Genomic DNA, 6498 nt, shown 5'->3' on the forward strand with positions numbered 1-6498 from the left:
TGCTCAATACTTCTCGAAAATTGATCTACAATCAGGGTACCATCAACTGTGAGTCAGTGACGAGGATGTGCAGAAAATGGCCTTTAGAACCTGCTTTGGCCACTATGAGTTCTTAGTCATGCCGTTTGGACTCACTAATGCTCTAGCAGTGTTCATGGATCTCATGAACAGAGTCTTCAAGCCGTTCTTTTACAAATTCATCATTGTATTCATCAATAACATTTGGTATATTCAAATAGCCACAAAGACCATGAAGAATATTTGTGGGCAGTTCTCAAAACCCTTAAGAAAAACCAATTGTATGCGAAGTATGGAAAATGTGACTTCTGGAAGGAAGAAGTAAAAAATTTTGGGCCATGTAGTATCCAAAGAAGGTATTTCCGTGGACCTCGCCAAGGTGGCAGCTGTAAAAGATTAGAAACAATTGAACTTAATTACAGAAGTGAGAATTTTCCTCGGTCTTATAGGCTATTATTGGAAATTCATTAAGGATTTTTCTAAAATAGCCCGGCCATTATCCCAGCTTACACGGAAGGACATCAAGTTTGCTTGGAATGAGAAGGTGAAGGCGGTCTTCGAAGAGTTGAAAGATAAACTAACGTCAACACCGGTACTTGTGTTAGCTGAGCAAGGGGTCAAATACACTATCTATACTGACGCCTCTTGGGTGGGCTTGGGTTGCGTACTCATGCAGAAGGATAGGAAAATTGCTTATGCTTCTCGACAGCTAAGGAAGCATGAGGAGAACTACTCTACTCATGACCTCAAACTAGCGGCGGTAGTATTTGCTTTGAAGATATGGAGACACTATCTCTATGGTAAAGAGTTTGAGCTCTTCTACGATCACAAGAGTCACAAATACATATTCGCTCAAAAGGATTTGAATATGAGACAGCGTCGCTAGATGGAGGCGTTGAAGGATTTCAAGTTTGAAGTCTCATATCACCCTGGCAAGGCCAACCTGGTGGCGGACGCCTTGAGTCACAAGAGAACACTCGAATTTGCGGCCCTGTTGATGGTGAGTGAATGGAACATGGTGGAATTTGTATGGGACTTCGACATGAAGCTAACTATGGAGGAACCGTACGAGGTCATAACCCACATTCATGTCCAGCCGCTAATTATTAGTAAAATCATCAAAGCCCAAGAAAGCGATGAAGTGTTGAAAAAGATGAAAGAAAAAGCAGGGAATGATGTGGAGTCCGAGTGAAGAGTCGGTTCTAATGGGGAATTGCGGTACCGAGGCCGCCTTTATGTCCTAAATCTCTATGGACTAAGGGAAGAAGTTCTTAATGTCACCCACAACTCTAAATTGGCAATGCACTCGGGTAGTACCAAGATGTACCGAAACCTAAGGCAAAACTATTGGTGGGACAACATGAAAAAGTAAATAGCAGAGTATGTGTCCCGATGCCTCACTTGCCAAAAGGTCAAGGCCAAACACCATCGACCACCGGGCTTTTGCAGCCCATGCCCTTAGCAGAATAGAAATGGGACTTCATATCATTGGATTTTATCTCCGGTTTGCCCAAGACTAGAAAGGGGAATGACTAAATATGGGTGATTGTGGACCAATTAACCAAACACTTCCTTTCGATAAAAACTTCTAGCTCCGCTGATGATTTAGCCAAGTTATATATCAAGGAGATATTACGGCTTCATGGCGTCCCATTGGAATTTGTATCGAACTGAGACACTCGATTCACGTCGATTTTCTAGACGCGCATCCAAGAAGCTATGGGAGTGAAGCTGAAATTTAGCACTGCCTTCCACCCGCAAACAAATGGGCAAGCTGAACGGGTGAATCAGATATTGGAAGACATATTGTGGGCTTGTGTACTGGAATTTCAGGAGAGTTGGGATGACTGCCTCCCCTACGCCGAGTTCACTTATAATAATAGCTTCTAGGCTAGCATCGGCATGGCGTCCTATGAGGCTTTGTATGGGCGTCCGTACCGAGCCCCACATTGTTGGGAAGAAATTGGCGAGAAGAGCTTGTTAGGGTTGGATTTGGTGCGAATTACGACTAAGAAGATTGGAATTATTCGGTGCCTCGCCTCTTAACGGCCCAAAGCAACAGAAAAGTTACGTCAACACTACGCGGAGAGACTTGGAATTTGAAGTTGGGTACCACGATTTCTCAAGATCTCGCCAATGAAGGGGGTTGCATGCTTCAGCAAAAAGGGAAAGCTCACGCCACAATTCATTGGGCCCTTCTAGATCGTAGACCACGTGGGCTCAGTTGCTTATTGTCTGACCTTACCCACGTCGCTCGCCAGAGTGCATAACGTCTTTCACGTCTCAATGTTGAAGAAGTACGTCCCCGATCCTTCGCACATCATCAAGTGGGAGCATGTAGAGCTCAAAAAAATGCCACATACATTCTCTGACCCACTCGAATACTGGATAGGAAGGAGCAAGTCCTGCGCAACTAGGTCATCCCATTAGTCAAGGTATTATGGACCCACCACGATGAAGAGGAGGCCACTTGGGAGATGGAAGTAGAAGTCCGCAAGCATTACCCAAGCCTGCTTCAACAATACGAAAAGGTACAAATTTTGAGGATAAAATTATTTATAAGGGGGGTAGATTGTAACGCCCTGTTTAACCAGAACTGTGTCCTGAGGCATCCACATAGGATTTGCTACAGAACCGTTCACTTAAACCGCTCGTGTGTGGGGTACCACCAACAAATTAACCCAAGTTATCCTATTAAGGTGGACCAGTCTCGTTATGATCGGATCAAGCACTGGCCATACAACGGTCGAAGAAGGTCAAAAAAATCTAAAAATTGGGGAAACCGTAGATCTCACTGGGCTTGGGGTCCATCACAGACCACGGACTTAGTAAACGGGTAGAGATTTATTATCCGCGCCGTCCTAACGGCACTTGCCAAGCACAACTCGCTCCTGCCTTGACCCAAAGGCTAAAACTTAAATCTGACACTTTTTAAATAAAACTGAGATATTAGGCTTTGCAGCTGTTAGATCTCTTCTATATTTACAGTGAAGGCCTAAAATATTTTTCTATGCCCGTCCACAAAATCTAGAACCCGATTGTGAAACGGTGACCGTTGATCGCAAATCAGACCTTTTACGGTAAAACCTCACATTCATTTTCCTTCAAACTTTGCACGACCCTTCATCATGTTATGGGCTCCTATCCTATAAATTTGGTGACCAGGGGAGCATCAGAACCGCCCTAATAGATAGAATGGACCCCACAGGGCCATTTAAAAAATCAAAACCGTACGATAAAATCCCACGTCCATTTGTCTTCAAATTTTGCACAGCCCCTCATTGGGCCATGAGACACCTACACACCAAATTTGGTGGCCAAGGGGGTGACAAGGCTACCCCAAAGCTAAAAAGGGGTCCCACAGGGCCATTGAAGGAAATTGTTAGAACTTAAGGCCATTTGGACCAAACCTAGGAAATAAAACCCTAAAGGCCTCTCTCACACACTCCCACCACCACTCTAACAACAAAAGAGAGTGAAGAGAGAAGAGAGAGATAGTGAAAGGAGTGAGAGAAGGTGGGTCATAGTTAAAGGTGGGACCCAAGGGAGGTAAAGTCTTGCAACTCCTTCCCTCTTCCTCAAGAAATCCCTCACCCACAACCACAAGAACAACCCTTGGCCAATTGGATAGGTAACCACCCATCTTTTTGTAATCCTTTGAGTTGAGTTAGGATTTACATGTAATCCTAACATGCAAGTTCATTTGACTCAGGATCTCTACGTATCGACCCACGAGTTTGGCAACCCTAGATCGATTCCATAAGTTCTTGATGATCCATAGGTGCAGACTATTATTCTTAGGTGGCCTAGTACCAATTTTACTATGAAATTAATAATTTTGAATGTTGGGATGATGTTCTTGAGTAATCTAGAGAGAACCTAGCCAAAACCCTACATGATAGGTTCTCCCAAATTTCATGAGATAATTGGGTGTTGTTTATTGTTCTTCAACATGATTGGGCATAATTCGGAGTGGCATATTCATCTCATATATGATGCTACTATAACCTTCCTTATGGCATGTACGATTGCATAAAATCCTTGTTGTACGTTTATGCTTACATAAATCCGTGTTGTATATTTGTGCTAGCATTAATCCTTGTTGTATGTTTGTGCTTGCATAAATCCGTGTTATATGTTTGCGCTAGCATTAATCCTTGTTGTATGTTGTTGTTATGAATGATGTATATCTCTTAATCTCTTCACTAACCCATCACAATACATGCACATTAATTTTATATTTTTGTTAGTAGTTGCATTATAGAAAAATCTGGATTTTATGTTTAATGCATGAGTGTATGACTTCACTTGTATAGAAGAAAAATCCTGAATTGTTAGACTATTATTGATTGTCATCAAACCTCCTAGGTTGGTTAGGGAGCTGAGGTGGGAGACGGTAGTCCCGTTGGTAGGACCATCCTGCAGCTAAACCAGTAGATTTGGGCAGATGCGAATGGGCGATAGTAGTTGGACTACATGGGTCGCTTGTACTCGATGTCATCCGTCATGTACTCACCAAAACTCGCACGGTCTAGTCCACTTACTGACCAACCATGTCTGCTCACGCCTGTATGAAACCTGGAATACCCTTCAACCATTGAAGCCTATGGATAACTATTTAAAATCGATCCACTGACTCGAGAGTCGGGCATGGTGGAATGGGACACTGTGTCTGAGCTGTCGACCTACACTGGGTTATCGAGCCTCCCCGTAGTGACCACGAGTGATCCCTCTTCTCAACACTCCCCATGTGCTTGAAATCGGGGATAGGGAACCCTATGGGATCAAGGATCGCGGGGTCCTGGCCTCGCACGCAACCAGTTGAGGACCCTTGGCCTCGCAACCAGTTGAAGGCATTGATACATGGGGTGTACTAGTTTTCCTAATCTACTGGATGAATAAAATGAATTAAAAACTCAACTAACACTATCACAATCACATCGTACTAGTTAGGTTAGCGACTCGGCAGTTGAGGTCACAATGAAGGAGTGTTGGACATGCGCAATCGTTAGACGAAGTCGCTTGATGGAGTGTTGTTGTGAGGTCATGCATCATATTATATTCCATGCATATGCATTAACAAGATTAGTTAGGAATTTATGAATGTTTGTCTTTCATTAAATTCATCATAGAATTGATACTTGTTGTAACTTAAGGCTAATAGTACTCACTGAGTTGATCACTTACTCCCACTCTGGGATGGTGTCTTAAAATACCAACTAGACTCTTCAGTAGCTGCAAGTGATGCTGAGTTCGAGGAATCTTGCGGTGCAAGCCTTGATGAGGAGGATGAGCTGTCCTATTTCCAGTTGGTGGGTGGTTCGCCGTAGCTTTCGCGGGCGGACTCGGATAACTGAGTAGGGGACTCAGCGCATCATTCTTTTGGACATATCATTTTTATATTTTTGTTGGGGAATGCCTTGTGTGACCCATTGTTATATTTTTTTTAGACTTATATACATTTAACCACTTCCATTTCAATAGACTAGTTGTGATTGTGATTCATGTTTCAAGTAATTCCATACTGCTCAATAAATCGGAATAAACATAAACTAGTAAAATTGGTTATAAGTGATTCCCTGGAACTTGGGAGTGGAGTGTATGCACACCCCCAACTTTCAAGGCATTACACTTGCTCCATTTAATTTGAAGAGCTTGGATCACTTATTTCATATTCCTCCAATTAAAGTTTGGATGATTTCTCCAACTAGGATTGTATGTGTTAGAGATGCATACATTGAAAGGTCTTTGGTAGTTGTTCATGGCATTTGATTGCTCATTCAGTGCCTCTTAAAAAGTAGGTATCGTTGGGAAATTTTTAGTTGTATGTATGTTGTAAGTACAGATACCGCAAACAACTTCCTTAGCCTTATCCTTCTTAAATTCCTTAGCATTGACCTTCCTTATAAGACTGGAAACTCTAACATTTATATCATCATCCTCTTTCAGCAGGTATATCCCACCCCTCTACCTTACTTGAGTAAGCTTAGATGTGGTGCTAGATTTTTGAAAGATGTCCCACGATTGTACAGTTTCAGCGAGTTTGTTAAAGTAATCCCACACCTCATTGACATTTTTGTTCATGAACTCCCTATTGCACATTATCTCGACGAATTGGTGCATGGAAGATGTCAGTCCATCGTGGAAGAAAGTTGTTATGTGCCACGTTTCAAAGCCATGTTGTGGGCATGAACTAACGAGATCCTTAAACCGCTCCCAACATTGGAAGAATGTTTCATCTTCCTTTTGGGCGAAGTTCATGATCGACTTCCTGATGGTGTTTGTCTTATGGTATGGAAAGAATTTTTTTATGAACTCCATCATATCATTCCATGTGCCAATAGATCGCGGACGTAGTGAGTGCAAGCACGTCTTAGGTTTTTCTTTCAAGGAGAAAGGAAAGAGTTTCAACCTGACCATGTCCTCAGACACGTTAAGAAAGTATAAAGTGACTATAACCTCGTCAAATTCTTGCAAGTG

At 42.6% G+C, this 6498-nt stretch overlaps 1 non-coding gene across 1 annotated transcript; it reads left to right on the forward strand.

Annotated features, from left to right (window-relative positions):
* Positions 1-6190: 6190 nt before the first annotated feature.
* LOC131254500 (small nucleolar RNA R71) lies at positions 6191-6297 on the forward strand. Its single transcript, XR_009175612.1, has one exon. It is a non-coding gene; the product is annotated as a small nucleolar RNA R71 (small nucleolar RNA).
* Positions 6298-6498: the final 201 nt, after the last annotated feature.

Source organism: Magnolia sinica, chromosome 8 (assembly GCF_029962835.1).
Source record: "Magnolia sinica isolate HGM2019 chromosome 8, MsV1, whole genome shotgun sequence".
NCBI lineage: Eukaryota > Viridiplantae > Streptophyta > Magnoliopsida > Magnoliales > Magnoliaceae > Magnolia > Magnolia sinica.